Genomic DNA, 22,527 nt, shown 5'->3' on the forward strand with positions numbered 1-22,527 from the left:
ATACAAATTTGAAAGTTGGGTTTGTAAAGATCCTGGGTTACCTTCCTCCAAAATTAGGTTTATTATTTAGAATAAAATAGAATAGAGATTTGTTTTTATTAAAATCAGTTCTATATTAGGATATGGGATAAGTGTCTTTTTTATTAGAATTAGAATACTATATTATACTAATACTATAATAAATCATTCCTTAACAATCTGATCGTTTTATTGAAACGACTAAGACAAACATTTCACGCTACAGTTGAATCGTAATTGATTATCTCAATACTCTCAATACTCAATACAAAACAATTTATCCACCTATCTGGATACGTTTCCTTCGACATTCTCTGTTGTTTACTCGACCGGTTTCACAGTTCCGTACTTGTTAGCAATCGTTGTATCAATTATTAGACGTACCTCGTTAGATAGATGTGACCTTGCTAGCCGGCATGGCTTCGTTAAACACCAATTGCGTATCTGGCGAAGAAAGTGCGAAAGAGCTAATAAAACTTGTGGCGATAGCTCAAGAAAATCAAATAAACAAAAGCATGGTATATATTTTACTGCATAAAATTTGACGAATTTTAAGAATTTCGCTACATAACGGTTGATTCTTTTTCGTTATTTTTCACACGTGTGAACATTTTAGTTTCGTTTCTGTACACACCAGAGAACATACCGAGACTCAGATCGTTCTAATATGTGTCTGGTCGCGTCGCGTTGGCCATGGCGAACCATGGGGTCCTATAACCGACGACGTGTGGCCCTACGTGCAGGCTACGACTCCTTGCACTGCCCTCCCGCCACGTTATCCGCTACCATTCTCATTAAAATAAAAAATTTTTTCCTGATTATTTGTATCAAGATCGTCTGATTTTCATTTCAATTCGATCTTTTGTTTGCTTTTCTTTTCTCTTCTCGATAAACTCGCATGACACTCTTGATAAATTACTAAATGACTAAATGACGAAAAGTGGTAGTATTTAGGAGGATTAGATTCTCTCATAGAACATTATGTCTTTCAGAGAAGAGGAAACGTTTTAATCTCGTGTACTGTCACTGAGATTTTCAGAATTGTACTTTCTAGAGCTGAGGATTAGCAAGTTAAGGGATTGGATAATAAAGTAAAAGGGTATCTGAAACAAGTAATTGGTACGAACATAATGGAAATTATAAGAGAATCAATGGTTGAAATTTCTTATGATGTAAATCTTCGTCCAATTTTCTAGGTTGAGTTTCAATTTAATAGGCGAAGATATTCTAAAAGAAATGTTTGGTGAATGAAATTGAAACTATTAATTCCTATGTAAAGAAATGGAATGTTGGTCGTGCTGTTGATGGAATAGAGAATCTTAAACGGAGTGAGATCAAATTTCTATTAGGACGTTCATAGGTTATCGAAAGGCTGATTTTATGGGGAAATGTCTCTGTAGGAGAGAGGAACACGTGTCCTACAGTCGGTTGAGGCCACGTGTGAGGTGCAGGATGTTTGTATCAGCTCCCTCAGTTCGGTTTACTCGCACGCGAGATATTGATCGATCGTTTGGTCGATATAACAGCAATTAGACCAACTTCCATTACATATATTTCGATTTTAATGAAAATCGTTTCGATTATCGACACTGATACCGACATTCAAATTGATATCGATTCGAGCATTGATTATAAAATAGCATTGATTCACTTACCAGCTCAATTATCGATTTTGATATCGATATTAATTATCAATTATAGTATAATACTAGTTTAATTATTTGCATAGATGCAATTATTGATTTTAGTATCGCCTTCGAAATCGGCCATAATTCTAATGTTCACGTATATATCGATTCTATCATTTACTCTAACTTCAACTAGTTTCCATAATTTCCTCATTATTGCTATTATCCACGGAAATTTCGTTATCGATCCTCGCAAAGAGGTTACTCTCGAGATGCGCTACAATGGCCACAAATTTCCAAACCTCAGCCAAAGCAATATAGTCCTAAGCGCCCAACAGATTAAGCTTTAACAATCTCGAAGCTGGTCAGATTGCAACCCATCTGCCCCTGAAGCCAACCGTATCACTAACTCGCGTACACGTTCCACCAAAAATTCCTCTTCGTTATATCTTGCATACCAAACGTCATATAAATAATTGCCTGCTTTTATTCGCTTCTCTGCTTGGCCAATCGCAGCTCCAACGTCTTCGAACCTATCTACGTGTTTTTATTCACCTGTGCTTGCGAATCTTCATACACGATACAGGAGGAATATACGTGGAATAAAACGTTTACGCGTGAAGCTCTGTTTCGAAGAAAACAGAGTTCAATGAAGAGTTGGCCTAGTACAAGCGTGTAATAAATTTCCTAATGTATTTGCCTCGCAGACAAAGCGTCGTACGAGACAATTTGATTCCACATTTTTCTCTTATTTTCGCACGTAGAAAAGCCTGCTGCTGATTATATTTACTCAAACCCAGTCGATAATTAGCCAAGTTCAAGTACGCTTCACAAGTTTCAAACTCGATTTTTCTCGAAAACGAAAGAGAGTGAGCGAGAGAGAGAGATAGAGAGGGGGTGAGAATGGGAGGGAACGAGTGAAGGGGGTAAAGGGAACGTGAACGGAAAACGTGGCGCGGCGGGGAGGGGGAGGAAGGCACACGTCACTTAGTTGAAGCACGTGCTCTGGTTTCTGGCGGCTGCTCCTGCTCAGCCTCGGTCTTAGACTCAGCCCTGGCGGCTGCGTTTAATTTTAGCCACGGAGCTTTAACATCGTCGTGTCATAGGACAAAGAATATGGCGCGTTGCACTCGCGCCAACATCTCTCGTGGCTCGTGGGTTCGTTCTAGCCCGCGAACGATTCCTAGTCGACGATCCTCCCCTCGATTTGTACTACTGGGTGGCTTAAAAGTCTTCGTTTCCAGTTGAAACTGGAAATTGTAGGAGTCATAATCGATATGCGTATCGGCGCAACAAAGAAAATCGTTATTCTATCGTTAATGGGGGTAAAATTGTAAGAAAGCTTCTTTTTCCATTCTTTTGCTTATATTTGTAATCCGCTTGTTACCTAAGCTCGTAACGAACGAAAACCTAACGCAATAATAATAATACTACTAATAATAATAATAAGAAAGAAAAGAATAAGAATAAATGATAAAGTCTTTTTCTTCTTTTAGGTTTTTATTCTTTCTTTTCTTTTTAATTAATTAGTTTTCGTATTAATTTCGCGGTGGATCGAAGGGAAGAAAGAAACTGCGTTGGCTATAGGTATACGACAGGCTTGCAATGACGCAAGTAACGCTGATCGATGAAGCGTGTACCGTGTGTACGCGTATAACTGGCCGTTTTATGAGCGATACGTAATATGCGACACGCGGCACCACGGCTCTTTCCATCTGTTGCTAACGCGCAGTTGCGGCCTCGCTCACGGGGATGATTCCCGAGGATGACTTTTTTAAACGTTTCCAAGACTTATTCCGACCTTTACGTATGAACAAATTTGCATAATTATTACACTTAGTATCGATTGTTAGATTTGTATTGGTGCTAGTCATTAGTAGCTAAGTAATGATCATACGAGGCAATATTTCAGAAGTCACATATTCATTAACTGCATAAATCGAGAAGCAGAAAAAGGTGACAATGTTGAAAACATTATTTTGAAAATCTTGAAATTTCTTATTATTTACGTCATTTTCATTGTAATAAATGAAAGCACGCAAGTAAGTAATTTGTTTTTGGAAAATTCAATATTAATCGTATATTTATGTAATGAAATTGTGAAATTGGTAACAAGTAGAGTTGATCAGTTTGGCGTCCAAAGATAACATTTTGATAAAGTTTAAGTTTCGAAGATTCATTGTGAACTTTGCGTACCGAAAGATCTCTATAGCTTTTACGTCTTGTGCTGATTATTACGTTTCTACTGATGTCAGCTATATTCGATAAAGTTCGGGCAATTTAAATTAGATAATCACGGTTCATATAAAATAATCTTTAACTAGTATTTTGAACTACCAATCGTTATACTTTGAACTTCGACGTAAATCACTTTCTTTGAGTAAGAAAAAAGATTAGAAAATATATTTCATATAGTTCGACTTTTAACTTTTGGTATTTGCCGGTAGAAAGTTTTCATAGGCGGTTATTGTAAGATAGGGTTGAGGTTATGTGGAGCGCGTGGGATCTTAAACGTAAGTCTTTCGTTGTGCAAAGAAATTGTTAGGGTTAAGAAAATGTCAAGGGTTAAAGTGTAACAGTACAATGAGGAATATAGAGAAAAGTTAATATGTTTAAATTCTTTATACCGACTGGTAAAATCGAGAGACGACCTCATATACGAGATATTAAATATTCTGAATCGTAAAATCATAATTATACCTTTAATTAAACATAACCTCTTCGGGACATCAATTATACGTAACATCTTCAAAAAAAAAGGTAACCATATACATTTTTTATGTTCCATTTTAATTATCTAAATCAGAATCTAGATAAATTCCGGTAAAAAGTATGAAAAGTAGGAAACGATTTCGAATTGGAACAGATAGCATAACGATAGTAAATTAGAACAAATGGGAATTTGCAACCTCTTAAACTTACATTCGATCGAATTTGAAATTTAGATAAATTCTCTCGAAAAGAATGTAAAAATTGAAGAAAGAAACAAGTTGTAATTAGTAATTTGATGATGTAATAAGCAAAATTCGTATCTTTGTTTGAAATTCGTCCAAATTCCACTATGTTACCATGTTTAGCTTCAAGCGGAGTAATCTAGGCACGAATGAATGCGCGTGTAGAAGCATAGAAGCCCTTCACTGAAGCATCGTCGTACGTGCTAAGCTGTAGCGTGGATTATACACGTGTGCACACGTTCTCTTGGGGATGCAGGCCCTCCTGGATCGTTTAGAACGTGGGCCTAGAAACGAATCTACAATTATTTGTCGTAAAGTAAAACGTAATGGTTCAGTTAGAAAATTCGTTTCCTGTTTTCCTCGTGAATCTTCTCTTACGTAATCCTGAAACGTATCTTGAAATTTGATATGTTTGTTTCTTACACGTCAATGAAGTTCTAGACACGTAGTTTTCCTTTATTATACTTGCTGCAAAATACACAGAATTGCTTTAAAGTGATTCAGAATGAATATTTAAGTTTTTCATATAATAATTTTTATATAAACCACTTTAATATAAGATAATTAATAACTAGAAAAAATAGACGAAAGAGAGTATAGAATTTGATGAAGTAAATCTTAAGCCTTTCCTGTATTATTAACTATATTTTGTATAAAAATTGCTAGAAAATATTAATTAGTACGAAGATAATAATTTATTAATTCTAGAAATATTTCAAGGTACTATGGAAGGTTTAAGAATCGTAAAGAAAGTAATTTGAAAAGATCGAAATATATTTCCTCTTATTCTTGTTAGACACGTACGTGTAATTTATAAGTTCTAGGAATTTAGTAATTCAGGAAAAGTTTGCTTTGAGTGTTGCGGTCGCTTGTAGCGACACCACCTTAAGGTGAATAGATCTAATTGGAGAGGGAAGTGGAACTTCGGTAGTCGCATGTTGGTACTCCCGCGAATCACATTGTGTATATTGAATTTGCCATTATCTCAATATATTTTGAGATCTTTGTTATGTATTCTATCATATATTTTATCCTTTTTATTGTGGAAACCTTGTTAACATAAAGACAATCGCAGTCGCATTTGGAAAAAATTAATAGCAAAAGAGGTTCATCATACGAATAATACTGTGGGTGAAGGTTAGGATCATTTATTCTAATACGGCTACGTACAATTTAAAATTTAGTAACACATTATCGATGTATTTTTCTTTAATTATCGATACGTATTACATTATATTTATGAAGGTTCTAATTTGCAAATTCTATGACTTCTAATAAAATAAATTCATTTAGTACATTATACTTTCTCGTGAAAACTTTAGAGGAAGCATGTTTCTGTAATAAATAATTAACGAAAAGAGAACATAGCACAACAAAATTCGGTTCCAGGAGCACTAATTAACATTCGCTGCTATTGACGCATTCTATGCGTCAATTCCATTGTCCAAGTAATAACGCTAACCAACGCTGACGCAATTTTTACAGTATAGGTTATGTGCATTTGTGAAAGGCAAACAAAATAGTATCGAAGAGGAAACATTGTTACTTAAAATAAAGACGTTTTTCACGGACAAAGATGCAATTTCAATGGCGATTCGCTATATTCTAATTAACAGCGAATATTTTAATTCAAATATTCATTTAATATATGGACAAATCTATTATAATTAGAGTGGCAGAAATTTCATATTATAATAGCTGATAAACTTCGCGTATTTTATATACTTTTCTATATTATGCGAATTCTGTGCGTTCTTGCACTTCTGCGTAAATAAAAATACGCATCCAATTATAATGTAATGCTTCGAAGATGTGATCCTAGCATTCAGTCACGAAGATACATGTAACGCTTGGCGTGGCCGCGAAGAAGGGTCGCGAGGAGTTCACGTAAGAGCGAAGGGATTGCAAGAAGGTTGAGGAGGGGGCGGAAGAAACGTTAAGACACAGGGGAGAAAGAAGGGAGAAAGCGCAAGTGCAGGCGGGAGGCTGCAGCCGGCTGTGCCGTCAGCTGCCGACAGATTTATCGAGTGGCACGTGCCGATCCGGAGCAATGTCGTTTTATGCCTTCCTCTTTCCTAGTCGGCGGCTTCGGCGAAGGCAAAAATTATTGTCGCCTTTGTTTCACCCTGGAAACTTCGTTTCATCGCCAACTGTGTCCACTGTTTGTTCAATTCTTCTGATTTAACAATTTCAAATTCCTTTAAATTAACGTTAACGCTGTCTTCAATTATGAAATTTTAGTTTTTTTATAGGTTTTACCAGGATTAATTATTCTAATAGGTTTTGAATATGTAAATTTCATATTTGGAATTAATGAATTACGATGTTAGCTTTTCTGAAGTTGATTAACTGCGGATGTAAAATTCTGTTACAGACGCCAGTTATCGCCGATATTATTTTTATTCCAAACATTTATCGTGAATTTAATGTTAATTGTTTTAGAACTTCGGTTTTCTGTAAAACTTCAAACTCCGAATTTCGGATTTCTAAATATACAAATTAATTTCCTTAGATCTGGCGATGTAAAATTTGTACTTATGAATTCGGGAACCAAAAACATCAGAATCCCTCGAAAACGAAGTTTTCATCCGACGACCTGAAACTTTCATCATCTAAAGCTTTGCAATTCTTCTAAGAAGACAGAAGTAACCCTTAACTGTTACAGTAGAACGGAGATATATTCCGACGATTCGATCACCACATAAGTAATATAATAATATATTATATATGATTTTTGCAAGTAAGAAAAGAGAAAATTTCCGGGTATTTTGGCACGACCGTGCTGGTTTTAGTTGCATGATCTCATCAATGAATCAGTTGGTCTTCAAGATTTGGCTCGCTTTTTGAGCTGACACTTCTCTGACGTATGTGTTCTGCTGTAATAATGGTGGACGTTGAAGAGGAAGTGGAAGACGGTTTAAAAAAATATTGAGCGATCGGTAGTGGTACGATTGGTAACTGAAAATTGGGCAATTTGTTACATAACCTTCGAAATTATATAATTTTCCTGATACCCTTTCCTATTTTTTAATATATCGTAAAAAAAAAAAACTATCCTTATGTTGCTACATAAAAATCATTATCTTCTGTAAAGAAATTTCTAGAAAGATATTTGATCCCAAATATTCTGTACAATAATTCTCTAAAAAATGGAAATTTCCTACCTCTCTTTTTCTTTCTGCGCAATAATCACTTTATCCATTAAGATATTTCTAGAAGGACATTTTAGCTCAAACGCTATACTCGATAATCCCCCGAAGAATGGAAATTCCAAGTTTCTCCCCTTCGTGTATGCCTGCACAAAAATTATTCTATTCCATTCAAAAGTCTCTTGATAGATATTCATATACTCGAAAGTAAATTCTCTATAAACGCTCAAACAGTGCCATCTCCTAAACGACATTCATATAACTTCGATATGACAAGCCAAATACTGTATCCAATAACCTGTTAAAAAATAAATGAACAATAGTGTGAACTTTCGAACTCTGCCATCTTTCAAATGGCGATCCATTCCGATCGAAGCAAGACAGAACGAACGATAACGATTTTCGTGGTGGCAGGCAGTATGGAACCGTATTAAGAGTGGCTTAAATTAATAACGACCGCTATTTTGGAGAAGCTTCCATGCTCCGTTAACCCGATTAAAGGTGAATACGGTGAACGGAGAAGATGGCATAAAGAATTCATTCGAATCTTCCAGCGTGACTGGTGCTTCGCTGATCCAATTGCCCTCGAGTAATTATGGAAACTTGGACGTTACGACAAGCTGCCGCGGATTTCGATCGTCGAGAATTTCACAAACCTATGCTTCGAGCCAAACCGATGGAAGAAAATCGGTTTTTAGTTGGAAGGAACAGGCATGGATAGGAATTACATTACGTCATGTCGTTCGTTTGCCATCTCTCTGCTCGATTTATATCGAGCTGGTTTGAATAAAATAAGTCCATAAGGATATTCCTATCTTGGTTCATTTTCGAATTTCAATTATTTGGCTGGTTAGGATTAGTTTTTTTTTTATTTTGAGAATAATAATGTTTTCCAGGTTTAATCGAGGTGAGATTGGGTTTGGTTTCAACTGGTTTCGGTTGGTTTGCTATTGTTTGATCTGCAATCTTTTGGTTTTCGTTTGTAATTCTTGGATTCCAATTATTCGATGATCTTAATCGGCCTTTTTTCAACAGGAGTTCAGTTTAGATTAAGTTTGATTTAGGTTTGGGCTGGTTTGGAGTAATGTTTTATTGCGTTTTCCAATTCGAATTATCTCGCGCGAGGAGTGTCAAAAGTTCGATCAATAGAAGTCAATATTAGAACTTATTTCACATGTGTGTCTTTCTATATTGTTATTTCATTATTCGTAATTGTAGATCCCTGGCAGTTCGTGAAAGAGTAGATAATAAATACTTTTAATTAAATTTAATTTACTTATTCGGCGAATCATGTACAATTTCTTGTCTCTTTTCTGTAAACAAATAACTGCAGTAGTATAAAATGATAATTATATACTGATAATCGAAAGTGATATATAAGGTGATACGTGTTATGTACATGCGTAATGAGTTGTATTAGTCGGAGTGTTCAGAAAATTGAAGATTTAGAAACTTGAGTCCTCAAGAGTGTTTCTTTCCGACGGATGAACATTTTCACGTGGCTCGTGATAAACTATATCTTTAATATTGCCATTGCTATGATCTCTTTCTTTTTTTTTTTTTTTATAAAAGATAAAATAAATATCAACTTGGATACTTTTGATTGAATTTTATAATTTTCAAAAATCAAGAATGTCTTCTTTTCTGTGTTTCAGGACCGCCGTCGTGAATGCAACACCGACCCTGGATCTTGGCTCCTACATGCAATAGAAAGGTAACTCGTGGCTTATTTTTTCATAATAAGAGAAAAAATTGAACTTAAATAATATCGAAGAAAAATACGTGAAAGTATATGAAAATTTCGCTCGTAAATCGTAATACAATCGGCAATATAAACGAAGCGAGTACGCTAACAGACATAAACAATGATAGTATTTCATATTTAAAAATAATATTCTATGTACAAATATATAATAAATGGTGAATCAAAGAAATTAGTTTATCTGGTGTCACTGGGTTATCAAAAGAAAAAGAGATACTTCTTCGAAGCAGAAAGTCCCTTGCAGCTTCGATAAAGACTTCGTAGCGCACTATTCACACACAACCTTTCAAAACAATTTTCTAAAAATCTCAGAATTTTCCAAAATTAGTATTCAATGAAACTTTAACGACAAGCTACTTGGAAATTCTTTCAAAAACCAGAATTCGTCATTCACGACGTTAATCACTGTCAATACACGCCAAGAATATTTCATGAAACCTCTTCAAACCAAAAATTAAATACCCAAATTATTCCATTATTTAAACTCAACTTGCCAATTCCTGCCTCAATTACAATCATAATAACCCTTCACAAATCACTATCTCGTACCAGGTTTAACTACCCCTATAGATATTTCATAAAAGGAGAATCCATTTTGGCAAAACCACCTTCAACAACATCTTTCAATATAAGAAACCAATTTGCCAATTTCTCCATCAATTACGGTTATGATAACCCTTTCACAAATCACTGTCTCATACCAATATCACCTACAAGAATCCCGTAATACGAAAGTCCATTCGTTTCTCCTTCTTTTTTTCTCTTATTATTTTTTCTTTTTCTTTTTTTTTTTTTATTTGTTCTAAAATCACCTTCGACATTCTTGAACATCCTCCAACATTCCAAAGCAACAAAAATTATTCCAATACGACTACAGTTTCTCTCGATGCACCTTCGAAACTTTTCTATTCTTGGTCGTCGTTTTGAACAGAACCACCCTCGACATCCTCCAACATTCCGATACTTGGTTCGATAACGTTTCCTTCATCGAACAACCGAATAACAGAATTATTCAATTCTTCAAACTATTATATGCACCATCGAAATGTCTGAACTCTCGTCTTGGTCGTCTCGATCATCGTCATCATCATCCATGTTCGTGGTCGTAGACTCGTGTCAGGGTAAGGTTGGTTCGTTCGACTCCGGTGCAAGCCGGTTGGACGTCCTAAGGAAAGAGCTGGTTGGTCGCGCACACAAAGACCATCGCAGAAAAGCTATATCGGTGGTATTTTGGTTTTGGCTCGGCTCGACCCGCGCAGTTCTGGGAGTGGAGTTCTAAAAACAGCAGAGGTAAGTCCTGCCTGCTTGTGCCTTGCTTGCTTGCCTTGCCTTTGCCTTGTGGCCGTTGCGTCTCGAGCCTTGCCACATCGGCATATTCGGTCTCTTCATCACTATCTCTTCTCTCTCACGTCGACTATTCTCTATACAAACAACAAACTAGAACAACAACAACAACAACAACGACTACTGCAAACCAGTATCCAGTGTTTGAGAATCCACCCTGTGCGTTCATAGAAACATTCGTAGGTGTTCCAAATATGTCCGATGGGTCTCTAGACACCATCCTTTCTCCTTCTTCTCGCCGTTCTTTCTTCCATTCTTCGTCTTCGCGATCCTGCGCACTCTTAGAGGTTCCTAGGTGTTCCAAATATGTCCGATTGGTCTCTATTCCCTTTGTTTGTACTTCGTCATCCAGCTTCTGTGCTTCCGTGGGTACTCGTAGGTCTTTCAAATATTTTTGCCTCTTTTCTACGTTATACGCCATTCTTCCTTTCATTTCTTCTGTCCGTTCTTTGTCAGGATTCCGTGCATTCGTAGAGATTCCTACGTAGGTGTTTCAGATATTTTTCGTAGGTTTTCAGGTTATACGTTCTCCACTTGGTTTCCTATCTTTTGTCATTGCGATTCTTTCTAAGTATGGAGATTGGTAGATGCCCGATTGCAGCATCCCCTTCGTTCACATTTTAGTTCTTCGTCCTTGAGCTTCTGCGTATCCGTTTTTCAAACGTTTGAGGTAGATTTTTCCTCTGCACTCATGGAGATTTGTAGATGTATCGAATATGTGTAGCCGATCCCTAAACTGTTCTCTCGGTTCGTTCTTTGTCATCAAACGTCTGCGTATCCATAGATACAATTTAGATGTTGCAAACGTCTCTGATTATTTTCTAGGTTATCCACTCTTCTTCCCTCGATTCGTTCTTTCATTCTTCGATACGATCTTGTGCAATCATAAAGATTCGTAGGTGTTACGAATGTTTCTGTTGCAACTCTAAACTATACGTTACTCTTCCTTTGGTCTATTTCTCCGTTATTCGTCATCAAACTCTTACGTATCCATAGCTATTCCAAATATGTCTTATAGTTCTCTTATACGTTCTTCCATTCTTTATCACGATTCTCTGCAGCTATAGAGATTCGTCAGCGCTGCAAACATTTCCTACAGGTCTCTACATCGAACGTTACTCATCCTTCGGTCCACTCTGTCTTTCTTCATCGTCGCTTCCGTAGGTGTTTCAGAATACTCGTTAGCAGCCTCTCTAGGTTATCCAATCTTTCTCCATTCTTCCCCATCACGTTCCCATGCGACTGCAGCGATTGCTAAGTGTCCGAATTATGTCTGACAGTCTTCTAACCTCTCTCCTCCGCTTTTCGCCATCAAGCTGCTGCGTATCCATAGCAACTCGTAAGTGTTCCAAAAACGTCTGATAGGTTTCTAGAGTAATATATTTCTGTTCTGTCGAGTTGGTTCCCGTTCTTCGCGGCGGCAAAACTCTTTAGCGACTAGCCGATGCGATCGCTACACCGCTCTTCTTATAACTCGAGCATAGTATGCCGGTTTCATTCCCAGAAGGCACCCGGTGGCGAACCTTCTTTTAGGCACCCTCGCGACCGCCTCACCCGGATTTATTTCTTCACGCCGAAATTATTTTTGGGATCTTTTCACGCGGTTTGTTAATACACCACGCCACACCGGCATCTTCTATTCCTCTTCTCTCTCTGTCTCTTCACGCTTGTCGGACCTACGTTTTCGTTCGGTTCTTTCTCTTCCCGTTGCTGGTCTCGGTTCACCACTAAATGCCCGATCTTCCGCCGTACACGCGGGACCAGTTGCACGCCGAGCAGGATCAAGGAAACGTGTTCTCTTCGTCGTCTGTACACGTCGACCTATTCCCCTTTCTTTTCCAGTGGCGTTCGCCGACGTCGATCTTCCACGTTGTTTCGCCACTTCCTTGGGTCCAGTGGTATACATCTCTGCCAGTGATCGTGCGTGTATCGTACAGTCCTCAAAGCTGTTCTGCTCTCACGTGCAGGTCTCAGGCAGACGCGTATCATTCGTCAACGACATTTTCCTTACTTTCCTGTATAAGTCGTTCTCAAACGACGTCCGTCGAACCATCGTCAACGTTGCTTGCCGATTTTCTTCCATTCCACCATTGTCATCATTGTGTGTGTGCCATCCACCATTGTGTGTGCGTGTATCGTTCGATTCTACATCTCTGTTTTGCTTCGTCGTACGGACGTTCGCTCCACGTTGTTTCGATTGCTTCGTGAATTTTATCGACATCGTGAAATATTCGAACGTTCCGGCGCGATTATGGTGATTACGGACAAATTCGTGCGGAGAATCCACGTGGATTAAAGGGTGGAACGATCATCGGTGGTTGCGAGATCATGGTTCGTCATGGTTGTCGCAGAGGTTTCGACGTAAGTTCCCACCATTTTCTAAGATCCTCGCGGGATCTAAAATTCTATTTGTAACAGAATTTTGTTTCGTTGGTCGACATCGAAGGTTTTCTAGGTTTCGGATTCAGCGTTGAATTGAAATTATTATCGAATTGCAATCGCTCGCCAGGGATTTGGCGAGTACACGTACGTTTATGTTTATGACCTCGTAAGGTGGTTGAAGGAACGATGAATTCTTAGTACGACAGCGAATTTTCGATTAATGAACGATAAAAAGTGAAACTGAATGGCTTTGGAGATTGCGCGGGTGGAATTGTAGATTTCTTATTCGACATATTATTCGAATAATTACTTTTGAAATTCTCGAATTTTGTAATTCAAAGTTAATAGAAAGTCGAACGAACGTTTGGAACGAGCGATAGAAAATTTAATTGAACGAAGCGCGTAATACATTTTTGGCTGTAGGTACTGGCAAAGTAAGAGGCGATTCTCGTGAAAGCGTGGACGAAGAAAATTTATCGTATCGTAAATTCTTTGCTTTATCTATGGACGTAAGTGACATTAGGTTTTTAACAAATAACGTTCATGTTTTATGAAGAAGCACGAATAAATAAAGAGGAGTGTCTCGGTTCTACGCCGAATAAATTTCAACAATTATCTCTCAGTCGTAAAAGCTCGAAGGTATTTACAACATTTTTATAAAACTCGTAAAGCAACTAGAACGTATCGTAGTCAAAATACTCGAGCGAATATCTTATGGAAAAGGATATTCGTGCCACGCTATACATCTTATTCTTTTACGCTGTCACACAATAACGCGATACGATCGATTATATCGTATCTACTACGTCTTCTCGTTTAATGCAACAATATTACATTCCACTGCTTTGAAGCTTGGATGTTGATCTGGTCCTTCCAAGCCAAGAAAATATTCCGCACTCACCTCGATCATTCTTATCCCTTTTCTTCGTCAGCATTTTATTCAGTTCAATGAAATTTCCAATCCAGAACATCGTAACAATTTCCTTCGATCGTGCTACGTAAAGTTCTCGACGTAATATTCGCTCGTTCTAAATTATTTATCGCCACTGTAAATTATCAAAAAATTATTGTTCCACGATATATATATATATATATATATATAGTATTCTACGGTATCCGAAATAAGAGAAGCTATTACATAAAATATATCGGTATAAGAAATTGTTGTTAGGTATTATAAATATAGATACGAAATATAAATAATATTATTAAGAAATATTATTTTTCATTTAAAGAGTATATCGTCTGCAATCCTAGTTGATCTTTGTTGATACTCCGACAGAATACGACAATGGGCTGATATATTCTACAGTGACGTTTAAATATCGATCAATTAATTTCAAATAAATATTGCAAACGTAATATAGTCAATTTCATGCAGAAAATTGCAGAAAATTATACAGAAGAGTATATCGTCTGCAATCCTAGTTGATCTTTGTTAATACTCCGACAGAATACGACAATGGGCTGATATATTCTACAGTGACGTTTAAATATCGATCAATTAATTTCAAATAAATATTGCAAACGTAATAGAGTGAATTTCATGCAGAAAATTGCAGAAAATTATACAGAAGAGTATATCGTCTGCAATCCTAGTTGATCTTTGTTGATACTCCGACAGAATACGACAATGGGCTGATATATTCTACAGTGACGTTTAAATATCGATCAATTAATTTCAAATAAATATTGCAAACGTAATAGAGTGAATTTCATGCAGAAAATAGATTACAGTAGAAGACCCTTATACTAGTCGGCCATATTAAAAGTTAATGTGTCACCAAGGCGCATATTAGTCAGACAAACTCTGTAGTCTTCGGTTGTGACGCGTTGCCAGCACAATTTTGACAATCGCATCTGGCCGTAGTCGTAATATAACATTTTGAAATCGTCGGCCAACATATCTTGTTCATTAACCCTTGGCAAAAGTTTCGTGGCGTCTGCCGGACGCCGGTCTGCGTGTTTTTACGAACATTTTCTCGAACAATTTAAATAAACACTCTGAAACATGTGAGTTGTTCGATTCGAAGAACGAATTTCTTTTTCTCCGATGTTAAGCAATCAAATTCTCTTCTCGCAACGCTATCCGAGAAGATTTTCCATTGAGAAATATTCGATTCGACTCGCCAAACGTTTTATATACAGGGTGTGTTGGTAAAAATTTCAGACCAACTTTTCGTATTTCTATCATCGAAAGCGTTTTTGGATAGTCGACTTGAAAATTGCAACTGGAATATTTAGAAGAACGTGGATTAATTTCGAGCGGCTAATATTTCTGCAACTTGGAGGATTCCTATCTTTAAAAAATGCTTTTGCATGGAATAATCGCGTTTAAAGTTATATTTGGAATTTTTGGCGTTTTTTGGACACGGGATAGTCGACTTGAAAATTACAGCTGGAATATTTAGAAGAACGTCGATTAATTTCGAGCGGTTAATATTTCTGCAACTTCGAGCATTCCTATCTTTAAAAAATGCTAAAAAATCGCGTTTCAAGTTATATTTGAAATTTTTCAATGAATTCAGATTAATTGGTAAATACCAGCTTCTATTCTTAAAAGTCTTTCTGCATAGGATAATTGCGTATAAATGTACATCTGCGATATTTGGAAGAAGAGAAATTTGGAAAGGTCGAAGTTACTTTTAAGATGGTAAAATTTCATTCCGAATTGTTCGATTATTTTCGAAGCTACGTTTCACGTATTCGATATATTTAAGGGGCAGAGTAGAAATTTTCATTAAAATAACGTACCAAATAATATCCGACCTAAAGAGTCTTGGTTCTTTGTTTCCTGCAGATCCTATCGAAAAGATCCACGACGTGTATTGTGCTTTATCGAAATATCGAAATATTCCTTAGACTCTATTCGAACGTACTGTGTAAAATTCGTCAAAATATCTCTTCGAAGAATATGAAAGCATACAGACGGGATAATAAATGTATTACGTAATAATAAATTATAGGATAACGAAGGAATAAATTCCCACAGAATATAAATACTTAAAATTAAGATATACAGGCTGAGGCAGGGGAAATTTTTTCTTCGAATTGGATGATTTATTTGCTACGAAACACCTAGTATGTAAATGTAGATCGGCGAATAACACGCAGATGGAACGTCACATTCGTTCTTCTGCCCTTTGCTCGTCACCTTGATCATCGTCCAAATCGAACGTAACAACGACGAATACCTACTCCTCGTTCACGTTCGCATCATTGTGATCGGCTCGCTATATCTAACCAAGCTATACCATGGATCCATCGTTCTCGTCGTCTTAGCTAATTCATTTTTCGATCCTCGAAATTCCACACACATGCACCCCTATATATAAATATTATTAGGACACCTATGGAAAATTAGGAATCAGTATGCACGAATATCGATTAGAGAATCGTTAAATCACCTTTAAAAGTTATTATTTTATTTTACATTTTAAATCGTAAGTTCTACACGTTGCGAATATGATAAAAAGTACGTACCAATTATTAATTTCGCGATAAATTTTCGAATAAAAAATAACGTTAAAAAATTATTGCGCCACTCGAATCATTAAAGGAGCCCGTTACTGTTTCAATGTCTCGTTTATATTCTAAATTATTCTAAATCATATTTGCTTTATAGCTAATAGTTCTTCAGTCCCCATAGATCTCTTCTTCACCAGTGATGCATCATTCGAGCGAGCGATCTACGAGACACGTTATCTTTATCTTTAATTTACCGTATAATTATGCTCCGTCATTTATACTTTGCTTTAATTTTCCTTTCTCTCTGCAAGTGTCTATGCTCGGTAACTGCCTGTCTTTGTAAATGCACGTATTCTAATTGTTTCGTCCTCTGTGTGATTAAATAATCGAATAAATAATTGAACCAAAGAATTGTAGAAGCTAAACGTAAGAAATTCTGAGTAATATATCTCCGGATGACCATTCTTTATCGGGAATCGTAAAGGAATTAAAAAAGAAAAAAAAGAAAGAAAATAGGAGAGAGAAGAATAAAAGATCGATTGGATTTCTTTGGCGAAGATTAACGTTGTAAAGGCCAAGAGTAGTTTACACGTTAAATTAGTTCGCACTTTCACTAGCCTCTTTATACGCGTTTTATCTTCTTTCACCTCGCATAATCTGCAAGAGTTATTTCAGGGTAACTTTGCTTGGTGTGCTCGCGCGCTTTTTCCCTCGCATACACGAGCAGAGAAGGGTGAATGAGGATCAATTTGTAGCTCGTCACTCGACCACCTTGAAACTGTGTTATAATGATCGACGGGTTTCACCCCTTTTTAAAGACGCACTTGGCACAGAGAAACTTTCTTCGGGGAAAGGAACACTAGGTGTCTGTGTCTCTGTTTCGATTCGACAGAGATTTTCAAAATAGTAGAAACCTCGCCGTTTTCATATCTTCTCTTGTCTTTTTTTTCTTTTTTTTTTTTTTTTTTTTTCTTGGGAAGGAACGGAGAAACGAGAAGGTATCTTTAATTTTAGAATGAAATAAGGTAGAACTTCTTTAATTCTTGATTCTAAAGTTCTTCTATTGCGATCTTGCTCGCGTTTTCATGTAATTTCATTTAATTTATTAATTAAACGGGATAAGATCTGTTTCTGCGAGAAGGTGGTTACAAAGTAAGGGGAAGATAAGTATCACGTAGTCTCTGCGAGACAATAAGACGAACAAGCGTACGAGTACGTTGAATTAATTTACTTTGCAGACTGCAGACGCGAATTCGCATCTTACGTACTTCATATCCCGTACAAATGTTAACTACTGTTAAAACAGTAAAAAAAAAAAAGTATTAGATATGATATTGGTCGCTCGGAAAGTTCGTTCCGATTTCTAAGGAATCTGGTCGTCATAAAAAATCACGGCGAAAAGTTTCTCGCCGAGAAACCTGAGAGGTTCACAAGCATGGAATATTCGAGTTGCGTGAAAGATGGAGAAAAGTTGTGGAGCAAAATGCCATCTATATAATTGAATTTATTTTATATAAATTTATACAGGGTGGTTGGTAATTGGTGGTACAAGCGGAAAGGGGGTGATCCTACGTGAAAAAAGAAGTCGAAAATATAAAATAAAAATTTTTTTTAATTTTTCCATCGAGACAACGATCTACAGTGAGATCCGTTATAACGAGACGCGATAAAGTGGACGCGTACCGAACGACGATTCAAAGTCGATTTTCTCGAAAACAAAGCCTCGAACGACAAATTTTTATTCTATATTTTCGACTTATTTTTTCGCGTAGAATCACCCCCTTTCTGCTTGCACCACAGGTACCAACCACCCTTATGATTCAATAGATCTATATCGGATCGAAATGTAAATCAGAATGACCTTGCTGAGCGACTTTTCGTATCTTTCCAATCGCTCCAAAGATACGCGTACCGAGCGACAATTCAAAGTCGATTTTCTCGAAAACAAAGCCTCGAACGAAAAATTTTTATTCTATATTTTCGACTTATTTTTTCGCGTAGAATCACCCCCTTTCTGCTTGCACCACCAGTTACCAACCACCTTGTATAATTCGATAGATGTATATCGGATCGAAGTGTAAATCAGAATGAACTTGCTGAGCGACCTTTTCGTATCTTTTCAATCGCTCCAAAGATACGCGTACCGAACGACGATTCAAAGTCGATTTTCTCGAAAACAAAGCCTCGAACGAAAAATTTTTATTCTATATTTCCGACTTCTTTTTTCGCGTAGAATCACCCCCTTTCTGCTTGCACCACCAGTTATCAACCACCTTGTATAATTCAATAGATGTATATCGGATCGAAATGTAAATCAGAATGAACTTGCTGAGCGACCTTTTCGTATCTTTCCAATCGCTCCAAAGATACGCGTACCGAGCGACAATTCAAAGTCGATTTTCTCGAAAACAAAGCCTCGAACGAAAAATTTTTATTCTATATTTTCGACTTATTTTTTCGCGTAGAATCACCCCCTTTCTGCTTGCACCACCAGTTACCAACCACCTTGTATAATTCGATAGATGTATATCGGATCGAAGTGTAAATCAGAATGAACTTGCTGAGCGACCTTTTCGTATCTTTTCAATCGCTCCAAAGATACGCGTACCGAACGACGATTCAAAGTCGATTTTCTCGAAAACAAAGCCTCGAACGAAAAATTTTTATTCTATATTTCCGACTTCTTTTTTCGCGTAGAATCACCCCCTTTCTGCTTGCACCACCAGTTATCAACCACCTTGTATAATTCAATAGATGTATATCGGATCGAAATGTAAATCAGAATGAACTTGCTGAGCGACCTTTTCGTATCTTTCCAATCGCTCCAAAGATACGCGGGAATTCAGGCTATATTCTTGTCTGAGCATACTCGGTGCTCAAAGTGTTAAAACTGCGTTAGTGCATCGCTCGGGTTAGCTAAAGTTACAGAAACCTTGTTTCTGAGGTTGCTGGTTGAGGTGGAAAAAAAGTTGGAATAATTGCGTCAAGAATTGGCATATAGGGCGTCTGTATGGTGAAATCTGGAGGAGAAGAACAAAGGATAGAAGGAATGAGACTTAGACTGGAGGATAGGATGATGCGTGGAGGTTGATAAGGCTAAGGAGCTGTGGACAGTCGACAAATTCATTTGAGATTTCGAATAGAAAAATAGCCTCGTCAGCCAATCCGGTAACAAGTGGACAAAATGTATACTTTAGCATGATAGAAGTCGGATAGTCGGATTTATAAGTAGGGAACCTTCTTCAAGGATCCTACTATTTAGCTAATTTCTTTGTCTGATCAGACGATATTTTGCAAACAGAAAGAACTGTTTGCAATGTTTTAACAAGGTTTTAAGTAAAGTTGAAATGGAGAATTTTACTCATCGTGCACATATGGCACATAAAATATAGAAATAGTGGAATGTTTAGATAGCGAAACATCCCAATAGTAGGATATTCGTGTACCGAAACGTTCGATTACTAAAACGTATAAATAGTAAAACGTTCGAACCAATTGTTATTTATATACCAAAAAATCAAATCTACGGTATGGCGGCCTCAGATCGATAGACAAAATATTTCTGTAGTATAACTTCCAAACCGACATGTACGAGAAGAGCCTGAGAACGTTGAAGCTCAACTATCGGCGAATTATGAGCACGCAAGAATTCTAATACGTGTAAGGACAAAACACATTTTGATTTATTCGATTCTTCGCTAAAATCACCATAAAAGAGGGGCGCTTCCACTTATCCACTTATTTGTTCTATCGATTCCAAACGATGGTCGAGGTGCATCGAGATAAATGTAGAATGTATCCGATGAAAACCACCTCGAACCATCAGGACTGTTAGAGCTTTTCAGACAGCAACGTAAAAGCGATACCAAACTTTTAAAGAGTGACCAAAAAAAATTCTCTAGAAACAACGAGCTCCAAATAGTAAATCTGCAAACAATAACAATTCGTAGCAGAGAAAAGCATCGTGCAATCGTTATTAAGCATCGAAAACACTCTTCGATCCCCGGGGAAGCAAGCGCACTCTAATCGTTTCGATCGAGCAAATCGCTAAGAGACAAAGCTTTCGTCGCGAGTCGAAAGGGCTTGGTTTTCTCGGTGGAACCGTAAAAACAGAGAGAGAGTGGAACCTGTTGCTCCCCCTCGTCGTCGATGAAAGCGTGTGCCTGGCGATAGTTCACACTGTGAACACACTGCAAAACGGGAATGATCGGATGGCTTCGCTCTCGGAGATTTCGTCCGGTCTTCGTGATACTAGTCACCTGGTGACGTCATCTCCGGAGTTTGGTCTTATTCTCTCGCTTTTGGTCGCGTGCCAAGTGCGCAGATCACACGTGCCACGGTTAAATGGCAGCTCTTGGTGCCTCTGCCACGGATTTCGTCCCGTTTCAAAAGATGAACGCGCCGAAACTCGTTCTACGGAGCTTTTTTGCCATTCGTAGAAGTATGTTGGGAATGTAGTTCCTTTCGTCCTTTTAATCGACGCAGGCAACTTGTCGTTGCTTGGTTGAATATTTGTTTTCGTTATTTTTTTTTTTTGTTATATTTGCTTTTTACTTCGTTGTGGTTTTTCTTTATCTTTTCACGTTTGTCTTTTCCTGCTATTAGACATAGAAATTAATTCAGAACGATTCCACTGGACTTTGAGCCTCGCTGCGATAAATAAATAAATAATAATAACATAGAAATCAAGTTGGTTTGCTTTTTTCTTTTTCTTTTTCTTTTTTTTTTCTTTTTTTTTTTTTTTTAGATTTTATCATCTATTCTTCGACTTTACTTTTTCATCGATTGTAATTTATTCAAACGATAGGAAATTACTTTCTAAACTTCCACGTTCTTATTTTAATTTAAAATTGACGAGTGAGAAGAAAGTATATAAATTTAAAGCGAATTGGTAATTAATGAAACGTAAAAGATAGCGAATGGATTTCTACTCGATGTTATTTTATATAATCTTAGAGGAATAATTGTTATTATTCTTGACCTCCTTAGGGGTATAATTATTACTATCGTTCTTTATCTTTTCAACGGAATAATTATTATTCCCTCGAGTTTTCTGAAAAATATTACCTTTTCCTACCATTATATATAGATATTTCGTAGACAAATAAGAGTGACGACGTTTCTATCATGTTGGTAAAGCTTCGATTCTCATTTTATAATTGTGATTGACTAACTTCTTGTGGTCGATGCCAGAGAGAAATTCATTTACGTATTCTAAAATAGGAAGAAGCTCGAGGAATAAGCGATTCCAGGCGGAATTTTAACGAATTATTTATATCTAAGATGGAAAGATATAACATTTTCATCTTGTTTCTATTATACATTCAATTTACGTCCTATTATAGATTTTTTTCTATTCATTAAAATTCAGAATCGTCGCCTATGTCACCGAGCTCCGTTGACAGATACTAAATAAACTATTCGCACGATAACAATTTATTAAAGCACGTATAAACATCCTAACTGTCTGATCCATAAAAATCAACGACTGAAAATAATCAGCTAAACTAAACATCGCTAAATCTATGCCCTTATACACGCGCGTTAAACGATTAGAGATGCAATCGGCAATATTTCAAGTTATATCATGCTCCTCGAATCGAAAACACTGAAACCCAGCCTAAATTGATTTATCGAGGCGTAATAGAAACCGAGTCGAGAACACTTATCGAAAGGCCTATATATTCGAACACAGCAGGACACGTGTTCGTATTTTATAAGCGAACGGGCTGCAGAGAGATTTTCCAGCGTCGTCGGAAGCCAAGATGTTTCTACGGTGGTGGCAGGATGAGCGGATATCCGGTACGGCAACAGACGCCGCC

General features: G+C 37.0%; 1 protein-coding gene and 1 long non-coding RNA gene across 6 annotated transcripts in view; one reads left to right on the forward strand and one right to left on the reverse strand.

The window, feature by feature from the left end:
- Positions 1 to 22,527, forward strand: part of LOC117232766 (myocyte-specific enhancer factor 2) — a 70,867-nt gene that overhangs the window by 17,562 nt on the left and 30,778 nt on the right. For 4 of the 5 annotated variants that reach the window (XM_033492379.1, XM_033492387.1, XM_033492386.1 and 1 more), the window contains exon 2: positions 9,405 to 9,463. The gene's annotated coding sequence lies outside the window, so the exon portion shown is untranslated. Of the gene's footprint in view, positions 1 to 5,566; positions 5,738 to 9,404; positions 9,464 to 22,527 lie in introns of those variants that run through there. The other variant, XM_033492381.1, reaches the window with a different exon arrangement.
- LOC117232770 lies at positions 193 to 2,478 on the reverse strand. Its single transcript, XR_004493187.1, has 3 exons — positions 1,674 to 2,478; positions 665 to 808; positions 193 to 462 (listed from the first exon to the last, which is right to left on the reverse strand). It is a non-coding gene; the product is annotated as an uncharacterized LOC117232770 (long non-coding RNA).

The sequence above is a fragment of the Bombus vosnesenskii genome, unplaced genomic scaffold (genome assembly GCF_011952255.1).
Source record: "Bombus vosnesenskii isolate JDL3184/JDL3185 unplaced genomic scaffold, Bvos_JDL3184-5_v1.1 scf7180000013293, whole genome shotgun sequence".
NCBI lineage: Eukaryota > Metazoa > Arthropoda > Insecta > Hymenoptera > Apidae > Bombus > Bombus vosnesenskii.